At 42.7% G+C, this 27072-nt stretch overlaps 1 long non-coding RNA gene and 2 pseudogenes across 3 annotated transcripts in view; 2 read left to right on the top strand and 1 right to left on the bottom strand.

Annotated features, from left to right (window-relative positions):
- Positions 1-25509, bottom strand: part of LOC144340445 (uncharacterized) — a 41665-nt gene extending 16156 nt beyond the window's left edge. Inside the window, exons 1-2 of the long non-coding RNA XR_013416553.1 lie at positions 25232-25509; positions 5903-7800 (exon numbers count right to left, since the gene is read on the bottom strand). This is a non-coding gene — a long non-coding RNA (uncharacterized LOC144340445). The remainder of the gene's footprint in view (positions 1-5902; positions 7801-25231) is intronic.
- LOC703915 (keratin, type I cytoskeletal 18 pseudogene) lies at positions 2795-4165 on the top strand (annotated as a pseudogene). Its single transcript, XR_011451.5, has one exon. The product of XR_011451.5 is annotated as a keratin, type I cytoskeletal 18 pseudogene (transcript).
- On the top strand, positions 4870-5785 carry LOC718788 (omega-amidase NIT2 pseudogene; annotated as a pseudogene). Its single transcript, XR_013416491.1, has one exon. The product of XR_013416491.1 is annotated as an omega-amidase NIT2 pseudogene (transcript).
- Positions 25510-27072: the final 1563 nt, after the last annotated feature.

Here is a 27072-nt window from a genome sequence, read left to right as displayed (position 1 = left end):
TCAGGAACTTGCTTGGATTGCAGTGGTTAAGTTTTAGACATAAACAACTAGCTACCAGCCCGAAGCCGTGCTGTGGTTGGGATGCAGAGGGCAAAGTGTTCCCTGAGGGCTGGTGGCAGGGAGAGGAAGGACTGAGCTGTATTTAGAGGGGAGAATTTGGGAAGGTACAAGCGGTCATAGCAGCCCCTTCATTGATGGAGCACCTATGTTCCAGCTCTGCTAGCTTTCCAGGCAACCATCTCATTAGCCCCCCTCCTTTCCAGACAGGTGTTGTCACCTCTATTCATAAAGCAGGTCCCAGGGCCAGCGGGAGGGACCTTAAGCCCCATCTGGTCCAGTGGCTCCAGCTGCCAGAGCCCCTATTCCTAGGCCTGCTTCAACCCCAGCTGCCTAACACTGAACGCTTTTATTCCTGAGTTTCTGTGGACTCTTCCATTTCTTAAAAGGGCCTTAAAAAAGAAAATCACTTATCTAGTTCAATACCCAGTTTTATTTGTAAAGAAAACAAGGTCCAGACTAGGAAAATGATTTTCTTCTAGCCAGCCTGTCAGCAAATGGCAGAGAGAGCGCCAAATCCCAGGTTGTTACTCCCAGTTAGAGCTTTGTAGGCCACACTGCATTGAATTGGGAAAGTCCACTGAGGCCCGGTCGGGGAAGGCCTCACATTCCAGAGGGGTTCTTCATCCCCACATCCCTTGGCTCCCTGGCTATGGTGCTCTTTCCTAAGCAGAAGAAACCTGACAGCCAGAAGAGAAAGGTCGGGTCATAACTAGTGTCATCAGGGCACCAGGACATACCGCTGCTCTCATCATCCCTTCTGGGGCCACCTTACACGTTCTGCCTGCCTCTGTGGGAGGCAGAATCCCCGGCCTCTTCCACTCACTCCTTTCTCCTCCTCCAAGGGCTCATTTCTGTCATACTCCTCCACGTCGTCATGAGCCTCCCATTCACAGATGCTCAGGCTCCTAGGCAGCTGGGCTATTACTACTGAAAATTGGGATAGATCAACCCTCAGCAATGACCAGGCCATAGAGGAGGAAGAACTTTCAAGCTGGAGCACTTTCCAAGGCAGCTCAAAACACCCTCTAGTCAGCCATGGCCACCCCTGGCTTCCTGAACCCAGAGGGTATCCAAGTCCCACAGATAGGGACAGGCTGACCATCTAGTGTGTCCTGCAGTTCAGCCTGGGGCTCACACTGCACCCACTGTCATCAACTAACAACGAGGAAAGCTCAAGGCTGACCCCTGCCTTCCTCCGTGCGGCCTCCAGGACTTTGAGACCACTTTTTTCAGGACTCAGCTGTTAGGAACGCTATTATAAACAACCATTTACCAAACAGAATTTTCCTAACACCGTAAAATATTTATTACTCAGTAAATGGAGCTGGGACAATTGGGTAGCCAAGAGGGAGGGAGTGCAGGGAGATTCCTGTTCCAACTTATGCCAGAATAAATTCCAGATGGCTCACATATTTAAATGTAAAAAAATAAAATAAAATAAAACCTTAAAGCTAGAAGAAAATGGGAGGTTTTTTTTTTTTTAAATATATAAGCTTGGTTTGAGAAAGGCCTTTCCAAACATGTTATAAAACCCTGAATCCATTTTTTAAAAAGGATTAATATATTTGAGTCTCTAAAAACCAAACATTTCTGCATAGCAAAATGCACCCTTAAGAAAAAGAAACAATGGAAAGCAACGTGTGCACCACATGTAACATGGACACCTTGACAACAGCTACCAAAAGTAAACTAACGCCTGTGTCTCGGAAGATCAGTAGATGCTCTTTTCCCTGTTCTTCCCACTAAGTACAATTAAAACCCCCAGTGGAAACACCCGTGGGCACAAAAACCTGTTCTTTCCAACCAGAGGACTAGGAAAGGGGCAGCTTAGCAAGACAGAAAATTCAGACAATAAATAACTGCTCTACTCCAGCCGAACACCACAGCAAAAATGAGGCCCCGCCCAGATCAGCAGAGGCCAAGACCTCGACCCTCACACAGCTATAATGAGGTGCCCAACAACCTCACGCGTGGTGTCAGAGGGGCCTGGTGAGGAGGCAGAACGCTCACCAGCACCCAGGGATTGTGCGGCTGCTCCCGCCTGGGGAGTCAGTGGAAACCACAGGGGCAGCTGGGAGTCCCATGGCATCCCAGCAGTAACAAGCAGCCTCCCACCTCAGGTATCAGTGGAGGCAGGGGGGGAAACTGGGCTTTGACCCCCAACCTGGCAGCAATATGCTATTTCCTCTTCCCTTGCTAGAGTGGTGTCAAAGTCAGCTAAAAGAGAAGGTTTAAACAAGAATGAGAAATAGAAATGTCCAAGTTTCAATAGAAAATCACTTGTCATACCAAGATCCAGAAAAACCTCAATCTGAATTTAAAAGGCAATAATCAATAGATACCAACACTTAGCCGGATATAGTGGCACACACCTGTAGTCCCAGCTACTCGGAAGCCTGAGGCAGGAGAAGGGCTTGAGCCTGGGAAGCGGAGGTTGCAGGGACCTGAGACTGCACCACTGCACTCCAGCCTGGGCAACAGAGCGACACTTCATCTTAAAAAAAAAAAAAAAAAAAAAAAAAGATATCAACACCAAGATGGCACAGATATTAGAATTATCTGAAAAATATTTGTAAAGCAGCCATGATAAGAATGTTTCAACAAACAATTATAAACACACTTGTAGAAAATGAAAAAGTCGAAAGTCTGAGCAAAGAAATAAAAGATATAAAGAACCTACTGGAAATTTTAGAACTAAAAAAAATACAATAACCACAAAGCTCAGCAGATGGGCTTAAGAGTGGAGTGGAGGTCGGCAAAGCCTGAGTCCTGTCGTCTCGCCTTCCTCCCATACAGCATGAGCTTCACCACTCGCTCCACCTTCTCTACCAACTACCGGTCCCTGGGCTCTGTCCAGGCGCCCAGCTACAGCGCCCGGCCGGTCAGCAGTGCGGCCAGTGTCTATGCAGGCGCCGGGAGTTCTGGTTCCCGGATCTCCGTGTCCCGCTCCACCAGCTTCCGGGGCGGCATGGGGTCCGGGGGCCTGGCCTCAGGGATGGCCGGGGGTCTGGCAGGAATGGGAGGCATCCAGAACGAGAAGGAGACCATGCAAAGCCTGAACGACCGCCTGGCCTCTTACCTGGACAGAGTGAGGAGCCTGGAGACCGAGAACCGGAGGCTGGAGAGCAAAATCCGGGAGCACTTGGAGAAGAAGGGACCCCAGGTCAGAGACTGGAGCCATTACTTCAAGATCATCGAGGACCTGAGGGCTCAGATCTTCGCAAATACTGTGGACAATGCCCGCATCGTTCTGCAGATTGACAATGCCCGTCTTGCTGCTGATGACTTTAGAGTCAAGTATGAGACAGAGCTGGCCATGCGCCAGTCTGTGGAGAACGACATCCATGGGCTCCGCAAGGTCATTGATGACACCAATGTCACTTGACTGCAGCTGGAGACAGAGATCGAGGCTCTCAAGGAGGAGCTGCTCTTCATGAAGAAGAACCACGAAGAGGAAGTAAAAGGCCTACACGCCCAGATTGCCAGCTCTGGGTTGACCGTGGAGGTAGATGCCCCCAAATCTCAGGACCTCGCCAAGATCATGGCAGACATCCGGGCCCAATATGACAAGCTGGCTCGGAAGAACCGAGAGGAGCTAGACAAGTACTGGTCTCAGCAGATTGAGGAGAGCACCACAGCAGTCACCACGCAGTCTGCCAAAGTTGGAGCTGCTGAGATGATGCTCACAGAACGGAGACATACAGTCCAGTCCTTGGAGATCGACCTGGACTCCATGAGAAATCTGAAGGCCAGCTTGGAGAACAACCTGAGGGAGGTGGAGGCCCACTATGCCCTGCAGATGGAGCAGCTCAATGGGATCCTGCTGCACCTGGAGTCAGAGATGGCACAGACCCGGGCAGAGGGACAGCGCCAGGCCCAGGAGTATGAGGCCCTGTTGAACATCAAGGTCAAGCTGGAAGCTGAGATCGCCACCTACCGCCGCCTGCTGGAAGATGGCGAGGAATTCAATCTTGGTGATGCCTTGGACAGCAGCAACTCCATGCAAACCATCCAAAAGACCACCACCCACCGGATAGTGGATGGCAAAGTGGTGTCTGAGACCAATGACACCAAAGTTCTGAGGCATTAAGCCAGCAGGAGCCACCCTTTGGGGAGCAGGAGGCCAATAAAAAGTTCAGAGTTCAAAAAAAAAAAAAAAAAAAAAGAGTGGAGTGGATGGGAAAGGAAAGGTGCACCATAAACTGGGAAACAAAACAACAGACATTACCCAATCAGAACAACAGAGAGAAAATAGACAAAAAAAAATGAACAGCGTCTCAGGGGTCTGTGTGACCATAACAAAAGATCTAAGATTTGTGTCAACAAACAAGAAGGAAAAAGAGGGAGGCTAAGAAAATACTCGAGGCTGGGTACGGTGGCTCATGTCTGTAATCCCAACTCTTTGGAAGGCTGTAGTGGGAGAATAGATTGAGTCCAGGAGCTCAAGACCAGCCTGGGCAACATAGTGGGACCCTGACTCTACAAAAAACTTTAAAATTAGCTGGGTGTAGTGGTGTGTGCCTGTAGTCCCAACTACTCTGGAGGCTGAGGTGGCAGAATTGCTTGAGCCAAGGAGGTTGAGGCTGCAATGACCTGTGATCACCCCACCGCACTCCAGCCTGGGCAACAGAGTGAGACCCCCATCTCAAAAAAAAAAAAAAAAGCACTCAAAAAAATAATGCCTGAGAACTTCCAAAATTTGGCAACAAACATAAATATAAACCTTCAGATTCAAGAAGCCGAGCAAATCCCAAACCAGATAAACTCTGTGAAAGTGGTTAGAATTAAAAGTCATTTCTGGAGGTGGTGCTTGTCTGAAGAGCCATGGCCACTTTCCACTTGGCTCTCATCCAGCTTCAAATTTCTTCCATCAAATCAGATAACGTCACTCGAGCTTGTAGCTTTATCCAGGAGGCAGCAACGCTTTGCCGGAATGCTTTAATTCTCCATATGGAACGAAATATTTTCCTGAATATGCAGAGAAAATTCCTGGTGAATCCACACAGAAGCTTTCTGAAGTAGCAAAGGAATGCAGCATATATCTCATTGGAGGCTCTATCCCTGCAGAGGATGCTGGGAAATTATATAACACCTGTGCTGTGTTTGGGCCTGATGGAACTTTACTAGCAAAGTACAGAAAGATCCATCTGTTGACATTGATGTTCCTGGAAAAATTACATTTCAAGAATCTAAAACGTTGAGTCCGGGTGATAGTTTCTCCACATTTGATACTCCTTACTGCAGAGTGGGTCTGGGCATCTGCTACGACACGCGGTTTGCAGAGCTTGCATAAATCTAGCACAGAGAGGCTGCCAGCTGTTGGTATATCCAGGAGCTTTTAATCTGACCACTGGACCAGCCCACTGGGAGTTGCTTCAGCGAAGCCGGGCTGTTGATAATCAGGTGTATGTGGCCACAGCCTCTCCTGCCCGGGATGACAAAGCCTCCTACGTTGCCTGGGGACACAGCACCATGGTGAACCCTTAGGGGGAGGTCCTAGCCAAAGCTGGCACAGAAGAAGCAATCGTGTATTCAGACATAGACCTGAAGAAGCTGGTTGAAATACGCCAGCAAATCCCCGTTTTTAGACAGAAGCGATCAGACCTCTATGCTGTGGAGATGAAAAAGCCCTAAAGTTTACGTTTCTAATGTGTCACAGAACAGGAAGATATGATTCTACAACAAAATCAACTCCCTATTAAATTCTTTCATGGAAAAAAAAAAAGTCATTTCTGGCCAAGCATGGTGACTCACACCTGTAATCCCAGCACTTTGGGAGGCTGAGGCAGGTGGATCACATGAGGCCAGGAGTTTGAGACCAGCCTGGCCAACATGATAAAACCCTGAAAAATGAGCCAGACATGGTGGTGCGTGCCTATAATCCCAGCTACTCAGGAGCCTGAGGCAGGATAATTGCTTGAACTCAGGAGGTGGAGGTTGCAGTGAGCCAAGATTTTGCCACTGCACTCCAGCCTGGGTGACAGAGGGAGACTGTCACAAAAGAAAGAGAAGAGAAGAGAAGAAGAAGAGAAGACAAAAGAGAAGAGAAAAGAGAAAAGAAAAGAAAAGAAAGCAACAACAAATAACAACAAAAAAAAGTCACTTGTGTTTACAAAAAAAAAAAAAAGAAGAAGAAGAACTGGAGAGTTCATTCTCATGCATAAATGTCTGGTAACAAAAACTATTCCAAAAGACCACAACCTTGTGAAAACCAGAACCTAGCATGAAGACCGTCACAACCTTATGCCAAAAAAACACTTCTGCAAGGACATCTGCTTAGCAACTGACTGTCCAACCCCAAACTGGCACCACTGTTGTTATTGATCCTTGTAGCCAAGGATAATTATCTCAAAACAATTATGTAATCCTCATTTTTCCTTTGAAAACCTTTGTCTTCCTTCAAATCCCTGAATATGCACATGGTTTACTATCACACATGTATTCCCATTGCAATACCTTATTACCAAATAAATATCATTTTGTTTTAGAGGGCCTCACTCCGTTTGTTATTGAGGTTGACATAAATGGTGTCAGAAGTGGGATGAGGCAAGCTCACTTCAGAAGAATCAGAGGCCCCTGAAACTGAGTGTATACTGACTGAGCCCTTTGTGCTCTCCATCTTCATGAGTTGCCTTTTCCAGCCGGGTGAATCTCCTGTAGGATTCTCAGACTCCCTCCCTTTGGTGAATTGTTTTTCACTTTATAGAGGGTTTGTTTCAGTTACAAGTCTGCCTTTAATAAAGGACATCACATCCTCCTGGGATGATAAAAGCCTTTTTGTCTTTTCTGGAAAGTCCTTTCTGGGATGAGGACAAGTGCCCTTCTGGTTTGAGTGCTCTGGTTTCTAGAGAATTTATATCCTATCTGTGAGGCAAGTCTTTTCTGGAGAATTTACTTTTGGTTCTTCCTGCCTGCCTAATTTAAGAGTGCGTTTAATCTGCACAGCTGGGTTAAAAGTATTGTGAACACTAATTTTGGTCTCATTTTGGTTCGGTTATGCGTGTCTGTAAGTGACTTGGCCCTTTTCCTTTGCTGATTTCTGGAAATCCTCCAAGAGCAAAAATAAACATTCCAAATGGCAGACACTAGTGGATGACTAATTAAAAGCCATGAGGGCAGTTGCCATGATCTAAAATACCAGTCCAGACTCCTGACATTCTCTGGTGGATTTATAGGATTATCTTTGCTCTTGAGAGATTAATAAGAAATGGAATGGGACTCACAAACGCTAAGGCACGCCAGGTTTTCTGAGACTCCAGCCAGCTATATAATATGGCCTATGCTTATGCATGTTTTTTAAATGATGGGCAAATTACTTGAAGGAAAATTCAGTCATTAGTCAAACTCTCTAAAAAAGAAAAAAAGCACACAAACCCTCCAACTACAATGTTAACATATGGATCCTTCTAAGATCTCTACTTTGAATCTGCTAACTTTTCTCCTGGTGTTGAGATAACACTCTCTCCTAATGGCATTCCAGCCAAGATTTTTTTTTTTTTTGTGGGGGGGGGTCCTAAAGGTCTTTCAAATTAATGGCTTTACAAATTACAACAGCTTCATAGCAGCCAACAACCTAGATACCTTTTGTAAATGTAAATTTAGGTTTGTCTAACAACCACTTAAGGTGATAGAACAGTTAATTGAAGGATTAATAGTCTAAAAGAAAAAGAACTAGGTAAATGTTTATAAAAGTTAGGTTCTCAGGGCCAGGTTTGGTGACTCACACCTGTAATTCCAGCACTTTGGGAGGCCGAGGCAGACAGATCACTTGAGGTCAGGAGTTCGAGACCAACCTGGCCAACATGATGAAACCCCATCTCTACTAAAAATATAGAAATTAACCAGGCATGGTGGCAGGCACCTGTAATCCCAGCTACTTGAGAAGCTGAGGCGGGAGAATCGCTTGAACCCAGGAGGCAGAGGTTACAGTGAGCCGAGATCGTACCACTGCACTCCAGACTGGGTGACAGAGCCAGACTTCGTCTCAAAAGAAAAAAAAAAAAAAAAAAAAAAGCTGGGCTTCTAGACCAAACAGGTGAAAATCATGAGCTCAGAGCAATAATATTTCTCTGTCCAGCATAAAAATTGCTTAGTCTGACACAAGGCGCCAGAAAAAAACAAAACACACACACACACACACACACACACACACACACACACAGCCAAAATGCTTGCCCATCCACTGACTATTCAAGTAAACCAGACCAGCAAACAAAAGATACATTTTCTACTAATTCAAGGCCACTTGGAGACTTTGTTTTTCTTATACAATTCAGTTGGTCTTAGTTAAAATGTAAACATTGAAGAGTTACCCCAAACTCATTGAAACAGAAAAAAGGAAAAGGATGAAAGAGATTTTAAAAAGTTAAACTGTTTATGAAAATTTTGGTCCACAGCTTTCACTGGATTAGTTGTTGGAGCAAAATTTAGCCATGTGAACAGGTCCCATTTTGTCAGAAGTAGAAGTTGGATCCAACCATCTTTTATAGACTGGTGAGTTTGTATTACTCTCTCATAACTAAAATTTTAAAATGAAAGCTGTAAGATTTGTGTGCATATGTAAGCATCTGGTATGTTTATGCATATGTACATGTATTATGTAATATGTTGTGTCTACATGGTAAAATCTGACATAATCAGCCAGCAATCCCTTAGGGAATTCCATTCAGATTGGCTTAGATAAATGAGCACTCATAGAAAATATATAGTAATTAACCCTCATGCCTTTTAGAAGTAAATCTTTAATAAATAAGCTGGTTTTTAAATTATTAGTAACATAAAAATAGAAATGTCTTCAAAACTGTCGGTATGCATTTTTAGCTGCATGCTGGTATCTGTTAGATATTAAACTATAAATTCATTTTTAAAACAGAATAACCTTTGTGTAACCCTTTGGTAAATAAGGCTAATTTAATATTGTTGGTTTCATAAAATCAGCTGTATCTCCTGTGTTATCAACAAAATACCCATATATTTAACTTTAAATTTCTTAGGTGAACACTTGATATTCAGAGGCTATAAAAATGTTAACAGAGAAATAACTTGAAATGATGACAAGCTTTGTCTAATATCTCAGTTTTCACAAGTAATCTAGGTAAACTGTTAAAAATAAATATATCATGTAAATATAAAGAGGATAAACATTTATAAATAAACTTTTCATGTAATTTGAAATTTTTTAAAGTGTATTTATTTTTATTTTTTATTTAATGTGGCATCTTACTATGTAGCCAGGCTGTTCACAAACTCCTGGGCTCAAGCAATCCTCCTGCCTCAGCTGCCCTAAAATAGCTGGGACTACAGGTGTGTGCCACCACACCTGGCTAATTGGAAATTTAAAATTATGCTCAATGAAATGATAGATGTTCATTAAATGTCTGGGTCATTTTCAAATAAGATAAAAAACTGAAACAAATGACTGAACATAAATATCTGTGTTCCTGCTTCTTAAATTTTATAGAAAGATTAAATATATTTTGGTCCATTAGTACACATTTAAAATTATGTTATGGGGAAACATGTTTCTAAAAATTATAAAATGATTCTCTTTGAGAAAAAAAGAATAATTTTGTCTAATTTGGAGATTATTTAAAGGTAATCTCAAAAAGTAAATTTAGAAAGGAACTAGAAACAAGATAGAAAGGAACTGGTAAGTAGGGGTGAGAGAGATGAAGAAAGTTATAGGTATGAAAAGTAATTTTGGTAAGGAAAGTTAAAAATAATAATTTTGTATGAGAAAGAATCTTGGGCCAGGTGCAGTGGCTCTCGTCTGTAATCCCAGCACTTTGGGAGGCCAAGGTGAGTGGATCACTTCAGCTTAGAAGTTTGAACCAGCCCGGGTGACATGGCGGAACCCCATCTGTATAAAAAATTACAAAAATTACCTGGGTACGGTGGTGCACACCTGTAGTCCCAGCCACTCAGGGAACTAAGGTGGGAGGATCACTTAAGCCCAGGAGGCAGAGGTTGCAGTGAGCCAAAATTGTGCCATCGTACTCCAGCTTAGGTGACAGAGTGAGACCCTGTCTCAAAAATAATAATAATAAAAACAAATAAAATCTAAAGATATTATGTTTTACCAAGATAAATTCCTATGCTGTCTTTAGTAGGTTTTAGCTTTTATTACTTAGGAAAACAGAGCTTTGAAAGGATTGTTTTTACATCCATGTAATTTTCTCTATTTCTTCAAAGGCTTGATTATCACTGTGGTTAAATGCATGACTATTATTCCACTGTGCCTGTTTTGATCAAGTGCTTTCTATCTTTTGGCATCTTTGATGGGCTTCCCCAATATCAAAATTCTAAGTTAAGTCTTTCTAAGCTAGATTTAACTTTGGGATTTTCCCACTGGGCCACAGAGAAGGTAGAAGAATGTCTCTCTCATCCTGTGGAGCTACTAAAATCAGGATTATTTGGAAAATGGTTTGGGAAACCTTGTCAAATAGTGAGGCAAGATCTTCTTTCAGTTACATGAATGGATAAGTTATTGATAAGAATGTTCCAAAACTGTATAAAACTCTTAGAAATCTAATATATCAGTCATAAATCTGGTTATTATGTCATAAGCCAGAACGTAGTCAAATTTCCTTGTCAATTGCTGATTATAATGAATTTCCATTCAATTTTTAATCATGATAAGTCTCTGTCATCAACCGTTTTGATTTTTTCTAAAGATACCTGCAATCAGATTCACAGAAAAGACTGTAACAAAACTCTTAAGTCTAGGTTACTAATAACTATAAGATCAAGACTGAATAAAATTTTTTCAGAACTCTAATGAAGAGTCTTGAATTCACGAAACTGCTAATCAAGATCAAGCAGAAAAAAATTAATTACGTAAGATTAAGTAACACTGATGAAGGTAATGTTTTTGTTACCTTTTATTTTTTATTTTTTCCCCCAAGAATCCTGCTCTGTCGCCCAGGCTGGAGTGCAGTGGTGCGATCTGAGCTCACTGCAACCTCCATTTCCCAGGTTCAAGTGATTCTCCTGCCTCAGCCTCCCAAGTAGCTGGGATTACAGGCATGTGCCACCACGCCTGGCTAATTTTTGTATTTTTAGTGGAGACAGGGTTTTACCATGTTGGTCAGGCTGGTCTCAAACTCCTGACCTTGGGTGATCCACCTGCCTCAGCCTCCCAAAGTGCTGGGATTACAGGTGTGAGCTACTGCACCCGGCCTTTTTTTTTTTTACTTTTATGTAAAATATCATTAGTTCTTTCCTTAAATGTTTTATTTTCAAGTTTAAGGAAATTTTTTTCTCTTAAGCTATCTATAGTTTATAAGAGTTTGGTAAAATACGCTTTTGTGAAGAAACATGGAAGCATTTTCTTTTCTTCCCTACTTGATTCTTCCAAAATTTAGAAACTACTTGGGAGTATTCTTATTTTTTTTATGGCAACACGGTTATGTGCGTAAGTTCAATAAAAATCTGCTCTTTTTTAATAGAATGCAATTGAAAATACTGGTTATATTACCAAGGTTTTGACTGGAACATTGTATTTCAGAACACAGAATGCCCTTCAAGGGTTCCTAGCCTGACAGTTTCATTTTTGAGACAGAGTTTCACTCTTATTGTCCAGGCTGGAGTGCAATGGTGCAGTCTCGGCTCACTACAACCTCTGCCTCCCGGGTTCAAGAGATTCTCCTGCCTCAGCCTCCTGAGTAGCTGGGATTACAGGCATGTGCCACCACACCCAGCTAATTTTTGCATTTTTAGTGGAGACAGGGTTTCACCATGTTGGTCAGGCTGGTCTCGACCTCAGGTGATCCAGCCACCTCGGCTCCCAAAGTGCTGGGATTACAGGCATGAGCCACTGTGCCCAGCCTCCAGCCTGATAGTTAATGAGTAAAAACTGTCACTTTCTAGCAGGCCCAAGAACCTTAAGACTATAGGTAAAATGTAAAATCTGCCTTGATTTGGCTTCTTAGCCTCAAAAGGTTTCTAAATCTGAAATTCCTATGTGATCAATGCAGAAAGAAAAAAGTTAAGTTTCTAAAGAAATGCTATAGCCAGGTACTGTGGCTCATGCTTGTAATCTCAGCACTTTGGGAGGCTGAAGCAGGTGAATTGCTTGTGCCTAGGAGTTCAAGACCAGTCTGGGCAACATGGCAAAACCTCATCTCTACAAAAATACAAAAAATTAGCTGGGTATGGTGGCGCATGCCTGTAGTCCCAGCTATTCAGGAGGCAGAGGTGGGAGGATCACCTGAGCCCAGGAGGCCGAGGCTGCAGTAAGCTATAATCGCACCACTGCACTCCAGCCTGGGTGACAAAGTAAGATCCTGTCTCAAAAAAGAAAAGGCCGGGTGTGGTGGCTCACACCTGTAATCCCAGCACTTTGGGAGGCCGAGGAGGGAGGACCACGACGTCAGGAGGTCAAGACCATCCTGGCTAACACGGTGAAACCCCGTCTCTACTAAAAAATACAAAAAATTAGCCGGGCATGGTGGCAGGTGCATGTAGTCCCAGCTACTCGGGAGGCTGAGGCAGAAGAATTACTTCTACTGGAGGCAGAGGTTGCAGTGAGCCAAGATCGCACCACTGCACTCCAGCCTGGGCAACAGAGCAAGGCTCTGTCTCAAAAAGAAAAAGAAAAAGAATGCTATAACATACCTGTTATTAGATTCTAGCTCTATGCATTGTTTTCAAGTTCTTATTGTCTACCTATAAGCTAGACTAGATCCTAAACCTAAATTCTTCTAGATTCTTCCAATCTAACTTTCTTCCATGGAATTTAAAAAAATATTAATTATTAAAAATTCTTCCAGCTACTCTACCACTCTATTCTTAAAGCCCTATGAGCTGAAACTAGATTAATTTTAAGGAACAAATGTCATGCCAGATTTATAGGCCACAAAAAAAAGTTCAGCAAACCACCTGATGCCATAACCAAAGACAAAGACATTCAAATTACAAACTGAGATGAGAAGTTGACGTTCTCACACTATAGACAGCTTTTCTATAAGAGTCAGCATCATGAGACTCTTACCCACTTACTGCCTGCCATTTTCACTTGACAGGATAATGATCATTTGATTTACACAATTGGTTGCCTTTTTAAGCTGGGGTTCATTGCTCAAAACCATTATGCAGACTGAGATTGTCATTACTATGAATTTTACTTTGTATTTTCCCTTTTTAAACTGTGTATCTGTTATGTTACTTGTCAAATTTTTGCAGAAGTACAACTCCTAACATAATATGCTTCTAACCAGAAATGCTGGTCCAGCACTTTGAGATGATAGCAAGACCACAGAACAGACAAATTGAACTTAATAATGGACTCCAGGTAGACTTAACCTGAGAGCCACTCCCTCAAACCTCCCTTGTTGCTCAAATGTGGCTGAAAAGGTTTTGCCATTGACTCCTACTTGCCAAAACTCCTTCTAATGTACGACCAGATCAGCAACCTGGGACAGGTTCATCTCGGCACTGAGGGATATCAAAATCTAACTACAGAATGATCGATCACTGATGCTTTTAGAGGAAGAATTTAATCAAAAGGGGGAAATGTGAAAGTTGTCAGAATTAAAATGGAGTTACTTATGTTTTTCAAAAAAAAAAAAAATCTCTGGTGGCCAGGCGTGGTGGCTCACGCCTGTAATCCCAGCACTTTGGGAGGCCGAGGTGGGCGGATCACGAGGTCAGGAAATCGAGACCATCCTGGCTAACATGGTGAAACCCCATCTCTACTAAAAATACAAAAAATTAGCTGGGCGTGGTGGCAGGCGCCTGTAGTCCCAGCTACTCGGGAGGCTGAGGCAGGAGAATGGCGTGAACCCAGGAGGCGGAGCTTGCAGGGAGCCAAGATCATGCCACTGCACTCCAGCCTGAGCAACAGAGCTAGACTCCATCTCAAAAAAAAAAAAAAAAAACCTCTGAAAAATAGAGCCAAGGTAGGCCATGAAGAGAAGGGTCATACATATATGCCTGATAAAAAAACTATTACAAAAGACTGCAAAAACCACATTACACAAAAGCCATCACAACCTCACACAAAAAAATACTTCTGCGAGGACATCTGCTCAACAACTGACTGTCCAACCTTGAATTGGCACACCCTTGTTATTGACCCTTGTAGCCAAGGATAATTTTTTTTATTTTATTTTATTCTTTTTCCTTTTGAGACAGGGTCTCTCCCTGTCTCCAGTCTGAAGTGCAATGGTGTGATCATAGCTCACTGCAACCTCAAACTCCTGGGCTCAAGCAATCCTCCCACCTCAGCCTCCCAAGTAGCTAGGAGTACAGGTACATGCCACCATACCCCGCTAATTTATTTTTATTTTTGCAGAGATGGGGTCTCACCACATTGTCCAGGGTGGTCTAGAACTCCTGGACTCAAGTGATCCTTTTGCCTCAGCCTCCCAAACTGCAGGGATTACAAGCATGAGCCGCCACACCTGGCTAGGATAATTATCTTAAAAGGATTTTGTAATCCTCATATTTCCTTTAGAAATCTTTTTCTTCTTTTAATATGCACATAGTTTACTATCACATGCATATTCTCACTGTAATGCCCTATTCCCGAATGAATATAATTTTCTTTTAGAGCACCTCTCTCTGTTATTATGTAGGTTGACAACCCAAAGAAATTCACACCAAGATACCTCATAATTAAATTTCTGAAAATGAAAGACAAAAAAAAAAAAATTCATGGAAGCAGCTAGAGAAAAATGACACCTTACCTATATGGGAAAAGCAATTTGAATGACAGTGGATTTCTCCTCAGAAACTGTGGCGAACAGAAGAAATTAACACAATATTTTTCAGGTGCTGAAAGAAAAAAGCCTATACCCTGCAAAAATATTCCTTAGGAAGGAAGGGGAATCAAGACATTCGCAGATGAAGGAAAACTAAGGAACTTTGTCAGCAGCAGATCTACGCTAAAACATTGGTGAAAAAGATTTTGGTTTTTTTTGTTTTCGAGAGAGAGACACAGTTTCACTCTGTTGCGCAGGCTGGAGTGCAGTGGTGTGATCTCGGGTCCCTGCAACCTCTACCTCCCGGGTTCAAGTGATTCTCCTGCCTCAGCCTCCTGACGGGTTCAAGTGATTCTCCTGCCTCAGCCTCCTGAGTAGCTGGAACTACCGGCATACGCCACCACGCCCAACTAATTTTTGTGTTAATAGAGACAGGGTTTCACCATGTTGGCCAGGCTGGTCTCGAACTCCTGACCTCAAGTGATCCACCCACCTCAGCCTCCCAAACTGCTGGGATTACAGGTGTGAGCCACCATGCCCAGTGGTGAAAAAGAAGGAATGGAAATAATAAAAGAAGGAACCTTGGAACATGAGGAAGGATGAATGAACATTCAAGCAAAAATATGGGTAAATACACTAGACTCTCCTTCTCTTGAGTTTTCTAAATTATGCTTGATGGTTGAAGCAAAAATTGTAACACTGTCTAATGTTGCTCTAAATGTATGTAAAGGAAATATTTAAGACAATTATATCTTAAGTGGAGAGGGTAACGTGATATAAAGGGATATACAGGGAGGTACGGCTTCTGTGCTTTACTCAACTGGTAAATGGTGACACCAGTAGACTTTGACAAGTTTTATATGTGTAAACAAATACCCAAGACAGCCACTAAAAAGTTATGCAGAGATATACTCAAACACAGTCTAGGTAAATCAAAATTGGTTTTTAAAAATTGGTCAAGTAACTCACAGGGAGGCAGGCAAAAGAATAAAAAACAGAATAACTAGAAAATATATAAAATGGCAAACTTAAGCCCCAATATATCATAATTATATTAAAAGTAACTGGTAGAAAACACCAATTAAAAGATATTGAGGCCAGGTGCAGAGGCCCATGCCTGTAATCTTAGCACTTTGGGAGGCTCAGGTGGGCAGATCGCTTGAGGTCAGGAGTTCAAGGCCAGCCTGGCCAACATGTTGAAACCCTGTCTCTACTAAATATACAAAAATTAGCTGGGCATGGTGGTGCATGCCTGTAATCCCAACTACTGGGGAGGCTGAGGCATGAGAAACGCTTGAACCTGGGAGGCAGAAGTTCCAGTGAGCTGAGGTTGCACCACTGCACTCTAGTCTGGGCAACAGAGTGAGACAGTGTCTCAAAAATAAATAAAGAGATTGACAGAGTAGATTAAAGAGCATGAACCAACTATATGATGTCTGTAAGAAATTCACCTCAAATAACAACAATATAGGCAGGTTGAAAGTAAAAAGGTAGAAAAAGATATATTATGCAAACACTAATCAAAGGAAAGCAAGAGGAACTTCATTATTTTTTGGGAGACAAGATCTCATTCTGTCACCCAGGCTAGATTGCAGTGGCACAATCACAGCTCACTGCAGCCTCAAACTCCTAGGCTCAAGCAATCCTCCAGCCTTGGCCTCCCCAAGTGTTGGCATTACAGGTGTGAGCCACCATGCCCAGCCAAGAGTGACTATATTAACAGATCATAAAGTACACTTCAGAGCACAGAAAACTATAAGAGATAAAGAGCATTACATAATGATAAAATGGTTAATGAATCAAGAAGACATAGCGATCGTAAATGTGTGTGCACTAAATGAAAGAGCTGCAAAACATGTGAAGGAAAAACTGAACTAATAAGAGAAATGTAGACAAATCTACAAATGTCATGAACTGAACTGTGTCCCTCCCAAATTCATATGTTGAAGCCCAAACCTCCAATATGACTATATTTGGAGACGAGGCTTTTAGGAAGTAATTAAGTGTGAGGGATCAGTCAGAATGGCGGGAAAAACTATACGGAAAGGAAAGGACGCAAACCTTCTGAAAGGTCAGAAGGTTCTGCAGAACCCTGGTGGGGGAGAATAGCTGAAGGCAGCTGTTCTATATTAGCATTTTCATAAGCCAATTGCAACAATAAGATATCAGCAGCCTGGGCATGACTAATTTGTCTCTTAATTGTCTGGGTTAACCAATTGATAAATTCAACAAATGGCTCCTGAGGCCCTTGTCGAACATTTACAAAAGATCCCTGTTGAACTCTGCCTTCAGGAATTCGGTCCCAAGCCCCGCAGGCGCATAAGGACACTTGTGCATAGGCTTGGGGGACAAAACTGTTATTGCACATTGACATAGGGACCCCGCCCCTGGAGCATAGCAGCCTCGTTATGTTTTGCGCAGCCAATTGATTCTGGTTGGTTTGTTGTTCACACAACTCATCATATTCTGCCCTCCAGTGTAGGTATTGACTGGCCTCTAAAGTTGTTTGAGCTAGCACTGACCAGTCCCATGGGGTCATATGGAAGTTATCTGCTATGGCCTCAATCAATCCTTTCATAAATGGGCTAGCAGCTCCGTTTTCTCTAATGCTTTTTCTTATTTCTTTATAAGTGTTAAAAGTAATGGGTTCACGTACCTGATTGCCTTGTTGATCTTGCATCACCAGGCAGGCCAAGAGCTCCCCTTCTAATGCCACTGGCCTCAGACAGGGTCCCATAACTGTAGTGTATCCCTTATCTTTTTTCCAATTTACTGGGGCAGGGGGCTCAGGGAAAATCTGTCTCCTCTGTGGCACCTTTACCCGGTAACAGCAGGGCTGAGGGAGGAGAAGGAGGAGGTGGTAAGGTAGATGATGGTTCTTCCTCCCTTTCCTTTTTAGGCTCTTCTGTGTAGAGTGGAGCCAAAGCAGCCCTAAGGCCCATAACATTAAAGGTGTTACTGGGACCCGTTGCCCTTGTCCATGATGTCGTTTAAACTTTCTTCCCACTTGTTCCCAGAGCTCTAGGTCTAGTGTGCCTTCTTCTGGGAGAATGACAGTTTGCATTAGGTCCCTTAATTGGGCCTCCGAGACCAAGGCTCCACTTTAAGCAGCTGTTTCAATACTTTTATATACTGTTGCTGTTGAGTGGATAACTGTTGTCCCATGATGAAACCCTAGCTTGAAAATCCCCTCAAATTTGGAAATCCTGAGCGGACACCAATTACTTACTGCACAGTCACTTCACTTTCGTTCTCGAGGGTTCTGTGACGATCCATTACAGTGTTCCTCACATGGGGCACCACCTGCCAGGTCTGTCCCACAGACCCTGGCCGATGGATGAAACGAGTACTCAGATACAGGTGTGCAGTTTAAGAGCAGCTAGGTGACTGCTTGGCTCTAGTGGCTACAGAGCAGCCCCAAGAAGCTGGAGCTGCTTGCTTGCTTGCTTTTTTTTTTTTTTTTTTTGACAGAGTCTCACACTTTGTCTCCTGGGCTGGAATGCAATGACGTGATCTCGGCTCACTGTAACCTCCACCTCCCAGGTTCAAGTGTTTCTTCCGCCTCAGCCTCCGAGTAGCTGGGATTACAGGCACGTGCCACCACACCTGGCCAATTTTTTGTATTTTTGGTAGAGATGGGGTTTCACCGTGTTAGCCAGGATGGCCTCTATCTCCTGACCTCATGATTCGCCTGCCTCAGCCTCCCAAAGTGCTGGGACTACAGGTGTGAGCCACCGCACCCAGCCCTGGAGCTGTTTGCTTTTATTCAGCGCATGCACAATGCCAAAAACTGGGAGCCAACACAACCTGCAGGTAATTAACATTTATTGTTCCCCTTTCAGGGAATGTCATTCTTGCAGATGATAAAAGGTCAGTTCCATCCCAGCACTTTGGGAGGCCAAGACGGGCGGATCACGAGGTCAGGAAATCGAGACCATCCTGGCTAACATGGTGAAACCCCGTCTCTACTAAAAAATACAAAAAAAACTAGCCAGGCGAGGTGGCGGGCGCCTGTAGTCCCAGCTACTTGGGAGGCTGAGGCAGGAGAATGGCGTAAACCCGGGAGGCGGAGCTTGCAGTGAGCTGAGATCCAGCCACTGCACTCCAGCCTGGGTGACAGAGTGAGACTCTGTCTCAAAAAAAAAAAAAAAAAAAAAAAAAAGTCAGTTTCTGGTCAACATAAGTAAACAAGCCTATTTAAGATAAATTCCCCCTACTCCCTTATACCTACTCCTTGTCCTCTGCCTCAGGGTTATCTGTAACAGCTGCCTTCAGCTATTCTCCCCCAGGGCTCTGCAGAACCTTCTGACCTTTGAGAAGGTTTGCATCCTTTCCCTAGTTTTTCCCACCACTCTGACAGATCCCCTACACTTAAGGTTAAATGAAGTCATAAGGATAAGGTCCTTACCCCATAGGACTGGTGGCCTTATAGAAGGCCCCACACACATGCATATGCATTACAGAAAGGCCATGTGTTGACAGAGAAGAAAGCAACCATCTACAAGCCATGAAAACGACCCTCGCCAGCAATTGACCCTGCCAGACCTTCATCAGAGAGTTAGTTAGCAGCCTCCAGAATTGTGAGAAATCCATTTCTGTTGTCAAAACCACCCAGTTCATGGTATTTTGTTACAGCAGCCTAAGCAGACTAATACAACAAACATAGTTGGAGATGTCAACACACCTCTCTCAGCAATCAATAGAACTAGACAGAAAATAAGCAAGGAGACAGAAAAATTCACCACCACCACCAACCAACAGGATCTCATTGACATTTATAGAACACTCTAGCCAACAACAGCAGAACATATGGTCATTTTAAGTGCCCATGGAACATACACTAAGACAGGCCATATCCTGGGCCATAAAACGAACCTCAACAAATTTAAAAGAATTAAAATCATACACTGGCCAGATGTGGTGGCTCACGCCTGTAATCCCAGAACTTTGGGAGGCCAAGGTGGGTGGATCATTTGAGGTCAGGAGTTTGACAGCAGCTTGGCCAACATGGTGAAACTCTATCTCTACTAAAAATACCAAAAAAATAGCTGGGTGTAGTGGCACACTCCTGTAATCCCAGCTACTCAGGAGCCTTAGGCAGGAGAATCGCTTGAACCTGGGAGGCAGAGGTTGCACTGAGCCGAGATCGCGCCACTGTACTCCAGCCTGGGTAACAGAGTGAAACTCCATCTCAAAAAAATAATACTAATAATAATTAAAATAATATACAGTGTGTTCTTCGACCACAGTCGGGTCAAAGTAGAAATCGGTAGCAATTAAGATAGGAAAGTCTCTAAACACTTGGAAATAAACAACACACTTTTAAATAATCCATGGGTCAAAAAGCCAATCTCATGGGAAATAAAAATATACATTAAAATGAATGAAAATATTTCAGAATTTGCAGGACAAGGCAAAGCAGCACTGAGAGGGACATTTATAGCACTAAATGCAAACATTAGAAAAGAGAAAAAGCCTCAAATCAATAATCTAAGCTCCTCTCCCAAGAATCTTGAAAAAGAAGAGTAAATAAAAATAAACTCAAAACAAGCAGAAGGAAGGAAAACTAAAGATAAAATAATAAATCAATGAAATAGAAAACAGAAAATAATTGAAAAAAATCAATGAGCTAGGCGTGGTGGCTGCCACCTGTAATCCCAGCACTTCGGGAGGCCAAGGTGGGTGGATCACTTGAGGTCAGGAGTTTGAGACCAGCCTGGCCAACATGGTGAGACCCCATCTCTACTAAAGATACAAAAATTAGCCAGATGTGGTGGTGCACACCTGTAATTCCAGCTACTCGGAAGGCTGAGGCAGGAGAATTGCTTGAACCCAGGAGGCAGAGGTTGCAGTGAGCTGAGATCGTGCCACTATACTCCAGCCTGGGGTGACAGAGCAAGACTCCATCTCAAAAAAAAAAAAAAGACAACAATGAAACAAAGAGCTGTTTTTTTGTTGTTTTTTATTTTTTTTTGAGACAGAGTCTTACTCTGTCACCCAGGCTGGAGTGCAGTAGTGCAATCTTGGCTCACTGCAACCTCCGCCTCCCAGGTTGAAGCGATTCTCCTGCCTCAGCCTCCTGAGTCACTGGGATTACAGGTGCGTGCCACTACGCCCGACTAATTTTTTTTTTTTTTTTTTTTTGGTACTTTTAGTAGAGACAGGCTTTCACCACATTGGTCAGGCTAGTCTCGAACTCCTGACCTCGTGATCCACCTGCCTCTGCCTCCCAAAGTGCTGGGATTACAGGCATGAGCGACCGCACCCGACCAAGAGCTGGTTTTATATATCAATAAAATTTAGATATTTAGATATTAGATAGCCAAACTGACCCAAAAAAAGAGAGAAAACATAGATGACCAATATCAAAATCAAATGGGCTGTCACTATTGACCCTGCAAACATCAAAAGAATAATTAGGCCGGGCGCGGTGGCTCAAGCCTGTAATCCCAGCACTTTGGGAGGCCGAGACGGGTGGATCACGAGGTCAGGAGATCGAGACCATCCTGGCTAACACGGTGAAACCCCGTCTCTACTAAAAAATACAAAAAACTAGCCGGGCGAGGTGGCAGGCGCCTGTAGTCCCAGCTACTCGGGAGGCTGAGGCAGGAGAATGGCGTGAACCCGGGAGGTGGAGCTTGCAGTGAGCTGAGATCCGGCCACTGCACTCCAGCCTGGGCGACAGAGCGAGACTCCGTCTCAAAAAAAAAAAAAAAAGAATAATTAGAGGCCAGGCGCGGTGGCTCGCGCCTGTAATCCCAGCACTTTCGGAGGCTGAGGCAGGCAGATCACAAGGTCAGGAGATTGAGACCATCCTGGCTAACACCATGAAACCTCCTCTCTACTAAAAATACAAATAAAAATTAGCCAGGTGTAGTGGCGGGTGCCTGTAATCCCAGCTACTCAGGAGGCTGAGCAGGAGAATGGCGTGAACCTGGGAGGTGGAGCTTGCAGTGAGCCGAGATTGCGCCACCGCACTCCAGCCTGGGTGACAGAGCGAGACTCTGTCTCAAAAAAAAAAAAAAAAAGAATAATTAGACAATACTATGCAGAGTTCTTCATACATAAATGGGACAACTTAGACCAAATAGACCAATTCCTCAAAAAACATACTGTCACAACTCAGTGTGAAATAAATCATTCAAGCCTTACAAGTGTTGAATCTATAATTCTATTTTTTTATCTCATTTTATATTTTGAGACAAGTTCTCACTTTGTTGCCCAGGCACTGCAGCCTCGACCTCCTGGGCTCAAGCTACCCTCCTACCTCAGCCTCCTGGATAGCAAGGACCACAGGCATGCACCACCATACCCAGCCAATTTTTAAATTTTTTGTAGAAACAGGTCTCACTATGTTACACAGGCTAGTCTCAAACTCCTGGGCTCAAATGATCCTCCTGCCTTCGCCTCCCAAAGTGCTGAGATTACAGGCATGAGCCGCCATGCTGGCCTGAATCCATAATTTAAAAAACTACAAATCTCCAAGTTGAGATAATTTCACCAGAGTATTCCATCAAATGTTTAAAGAATTAAAACCAATTCCATGTAATCTGTTTTGGAAAATAGAAGGGAATGCTTCCTGATTCATTTATTCTATGAAGTTGACATAACCCTGATACCAAAACCAGACAAAGGAAATAGAAAAAAGAAAATTACAAACCAACACCCCTCAAGTATATAGGCACCAAAAAAATCCTTAACAAAATATTAGCAAATAGAATTTGTATGTGTGCATGTGTGTGTGTGTGTGTGTGTGTAGGATTATACATCATGACCAAGTAGTTTATTCCAGGGCTGTAAGGCTGGTCAATATTTGAAGCTCAATCAATGTAATCCAACATCTAGTCTAATAAACTAAAGAAGAACAAAAATATATCAATTGAGGCAGAAAAATGTTTGACAAAATTCAACACCTATTTGATAAAAACTCTCAGAAAAATGGAAATAGAGGATGAACAAAAGCTCCCCAAATGTATGCACATCCTAATCAACAGAACCTGTGAATATGTTACCTTATGTGAAATGGTAGTTTGCAGATGTGATTAAATCAAAGATCTTGAGATCGAGGGTTTGCCCTGGATTATGTGGAAGAGCCTGATGTAGTCACAAGGGCTACGAAAAGAGAGGAGAAGTGATGATGTCAGCAAAGGTTGTAGTGATGTGCTCTGAACATGGAGGAAAGGGCTACAAGCCAAGGAATAAAGTGTGCCCTAAATCCAATTGCAAGTATTCTTATAAAAGGCAGAGGGAGATTTGGTATACACAGAAAAGAACCATATGATTTCCATGTAACCATGGAGGCAAAGATTGGCATAATGGGGCCACATATCAAGGAATGTCAGCAGCTACCAGAAGCTGGAAGAGGCAAGAAACAGATTCTTCCATAGAGCATCCAGTGGACATACGGTCCTGCCAACACCTTGATTTTAGCCTGATGAAGCTGATTTATCGCCTCCAGAACTGTGAAATAATCCATTACTGTTGTTTTAAGCTACCTAACTTGTGATGATTTGTTACAGAAGCCAAAGCAAACATTTATGTCCATCCCTAGAGCCCCAAGAAGGAATTCAACTCCGTACGTTAATTTTAGCCCATGAAACACATTTCAGACTTCTCACATCCAGAACTATAAAATAAATTTGCATTATCTTAAAGCACTAAATTAGTGGTGTATGTGTATATATATGTATATGTGTGTATATATACATATATACATATATATATATATATATATATTTTTTTTTTTTTTTTTTTGAGACAGAGTCTAGCTCTGTCGCCCAGGCTGGAGTGCAGTGGCACAATCTTGGCTCACTGCAAGCTCCGCCTCCCGGGTTCATGCCATTCTCCTGCCTCAGCCTCCCGAGCAGCTGGGACCACAGGCACCCACCACCGCGCCCAGCTAATTTTTTGTATTTTTAGTAGGGACGGGGTTTCACTGTGGTCTCGATCTCCTGACCTCATGATCCACCCGCCTCGGCCTCCCAAAGTGCTGGGATTATAGGCGTGAGCCACCGCACCTGGCCAGTATATTGTTATAATAGCAATACGATAATTCAGACAGGAACTTCCTCAACTTGATAAACAGCATCTACAGAAAACCTACAGCTAACATTATATTTAATGATGAAAGACTCAATGTTTTTCCTCCTAAGACTGGGAACAGGGAAAGGATGTCTACTCTCACTAGTCTTATTAAACAAAGTGCTGGAAGTTCTAGCCAGTGCAATAAGGCAAGAAAAAGAAATAAAAGACATTCATATCAGAAAGAACGAAAATGGTCTCTATTTGCAGCTTATATGACCATCTATATAGAAAATTCCAAAGAAAACAAAAACTACAGAAAAACAAGAATAAATTAGTTAAGCAAGGTCATAGGATACATGACAAACATACAAAAAGCAACTGTATTTCTATACTAGAAATGAATATGTGGAAATATGATTTAAAATAAAAAACCATTAAGGATAAATATGACATGATTACACTTATATGAGGTATCTAAAATAGTCAAATTCATAAAAGCAGAGAGTAAGGTGGTGGTTGCCAGGTGTTGAGGGGAGAAGAAAATGGGGAATTATCCAATAGATGTAAAGTTTCAGTTACGCAAAATTAGTAAGTTCTAGAGATCTGCTGTATAACAAAGTACCTACAGTTAATAATATGGTATTGTGAACTTTATGTTAAGAGGCTAAAACTTAAATGCTCTTAGCAAAAAACAAAGCAAAACAAAAAAACACACAGAAGTTTTTGGAAGTGGCGGATGTGTTTGGTACTTTGTGGTGAAGGTATCATGGGTATATGTCCAAACTCATCAAGATGTATCCATTAAATATGGGCATTATTTGTGTATCCGTTATACTTCAACAAACCTTAATATTTAAAAATAAACACCATTTGCAATCACTCAAAAAATGAAATCCATACGTGTAAATCTAACAACATATATACTAGACTTGTACGTTAAAAACTATGCAATGTTGATAAAATATCTACATTGGTCACATAGGAATTTCAGATTTAGAAACCTTTTGAGGCTAAGAAGCCAAATCAAGGCAGATTTTAGATTTTACCTATAGTCTTAAGGTTCTTGGGCCTGCTAGGAAGTGATAGTTTTTACTCAATTATCAGGCTGGAGCCTGGGCACGGTGGCTCATGCCTCTAATTGCAGTACTTTGGGAGCTGAGGTGGGTGGATCATCTGAGGTCAGGAGTTCAAGACCAACCTGACCAACATGGTGCAACCTTGTCTCTACTAAAAATAAAAAAATTAGCCAGGTGTGGTGGCATGCCCCTGTAGTCCCAGCTACTCAGGAAGCTGAGAATCTGAGAGGCAGAGGTTGCAGTGAACTGAGATTGCGCCACTGCACTCCAGCCTGGGCAACAAGAGTGAAACTCCATCTAAAAAACAAAAAACAAAAAAAAAACAAAATGACAGCTGGGCATGGTGGCTCATGCCTGTAATCCCAGCACTTTGGGAGGCCAAGTCAGGCAGATCACTTGCAGCCAGGACTTCAAGGCCAGCCTGGCCAACATGGTGAAACCCCATCTCTACTAAAAATACAAAAACTAGTTGGGGGTGGTGGCAGGCACCTGTAATCCCAGCTACTCGGGAAGCTGAAGCATGAGAATCGCTTGAACCCAGGAGGTGGGGCGGAGGTTGCAGTGAACCAAGATCGTGCCACTGCACTTCAGCCTGGGTGACAGAATGAGACTCCGTCTCAGGAAAAAAAAAAAAAAAAAAAAATATATATATATATATAAAATTAAAAATCAGAAATAAGAGTGGGGAAATTATTACCAACTTTACAAAAACAAAAAGGATTGTAAGAGTATACTATGAACAATCCGTATGTAAAAAATTAGATAACCTAGATAAAATGGACAAAATCCTAGGCATATCAATTACCAAAATGGATTCAGGAAGAAAAAGAGAATCTAAATAGGTCTATAACAAGTAAGAGTTTGGTAATCAAAACTTCCCAACAAAGAAAAGTCCAGTACTACATGGCTTCACTGGTGAATTCTACCACTCACTTAAAGAATTAACACCAGGCCGGGCGCAGTGGCTCAAGCCTGTAATCCCAGCACTTTGGGAGGCCGAGACGGGTGGATCACGAGGTCAGGAGATCGAGACCATCCTGGCGAACACGGTGAAACCCCGTCTCTACTAAAAAAAATACAAAAAACTAGCCGGGCGAGATGGTGGGCGCCTGTAATCCCAGTTACTTGGGAGGCTGAGGCAAGAGAATGGCGTAAACCCCAGAGGTGGAGCTTGCAGTGAGCTGAGATCCGGCCACTGCACTCCAGCCCGGGCGACACAGCGAGACTCCGTCTCAAAAAAAAAAAAAAAAAAAAAAAAGAATTAACACCAATCCTTCTCGAACTCTTCCTCCCTGCAAAAATAGAAGAGGCCAGCATTACTTTGATTCCAAAGCCAGACAGACACCGTAAGAAAACTACAGACTAATATGTCTTATGAATACAGATACAAAAATCCTCAACAAAGCACTAGCAAACTGAATCCAACAGCATATTAAAAGGATTACACACCATGATCAAATGGGACTTATCCCACGAATGCAGTATTGCTTCAATATAAGAAAATCAAACAACATATCATTAATAGACTGAAGGAAGAAAAGCATATGATCATCTCAATCGACGCAGAAAAAGCATTTGACAAAATCCAAGGCCAAGTGTGGTGCCTCATGCCTATAATCCCAACACTTTGGGAGGCCAAGATGGGAGGATCTTTTGGGCCCAGGAGTTTGAGACGAGCATGGGCCACATAGTGAGACTTCATCTCTGCAAAAAATACAAAAATTAACCAGGCATTATGGCACATGCCTGTAGTCCCAGCTACTCAAAAGGCTGTGGCAGGAGGATCACTTGAGGCCAGGAGGTCAAGGCTACAGTAAGCCGTGATCACCCCACTGCACTCCAGCCCGGGTGACAGAGAGAGACCCTATGTTTAAAAAAAAAAAAAATCAAACAAAAAACTCAATACTGTTTCATGATTTAAAAAAAAAATTAAGCAAACTAGATAGAAGGCAACTTCCTCAACATGATAAAAGGTATTTATGAAAAATCCACAGCTAACTGTATACTCAATGGTGAATGACTGAAAGCTTTCCCCCTAAGATCAGGATATAAGACAAGTGCTTTTATCACTGCTATTAGACATTGTACTGGAAGTTCTAGCCAGAGAAATTAAGCAAGAAAAATAAATAAAAGGGATCAGAATTAGGAAAAAAAGGATGCAAAACTATTCCTATTCTCAGATGACATGATCTCATACGTAGAAAATACTA

Source organism: Macaca mulatta, chromosome 4, assembly GCF_049350105.2.
Source record: "Macaca mulatta isolate MMU2019108-1 chromosome 4, T2T-MMU8v2.0, whole genome shotgun sequence".
NCBI lineage: Eukaryota > Metazoa > Chordata > Mammalia > Primates > Cercopithecidae > Macaca > Macaca mulatta.
Note: the sequence above shows the minus strand (reverse complement) of the source record. Positions and strands in the feature narration are given on the sequence as shown.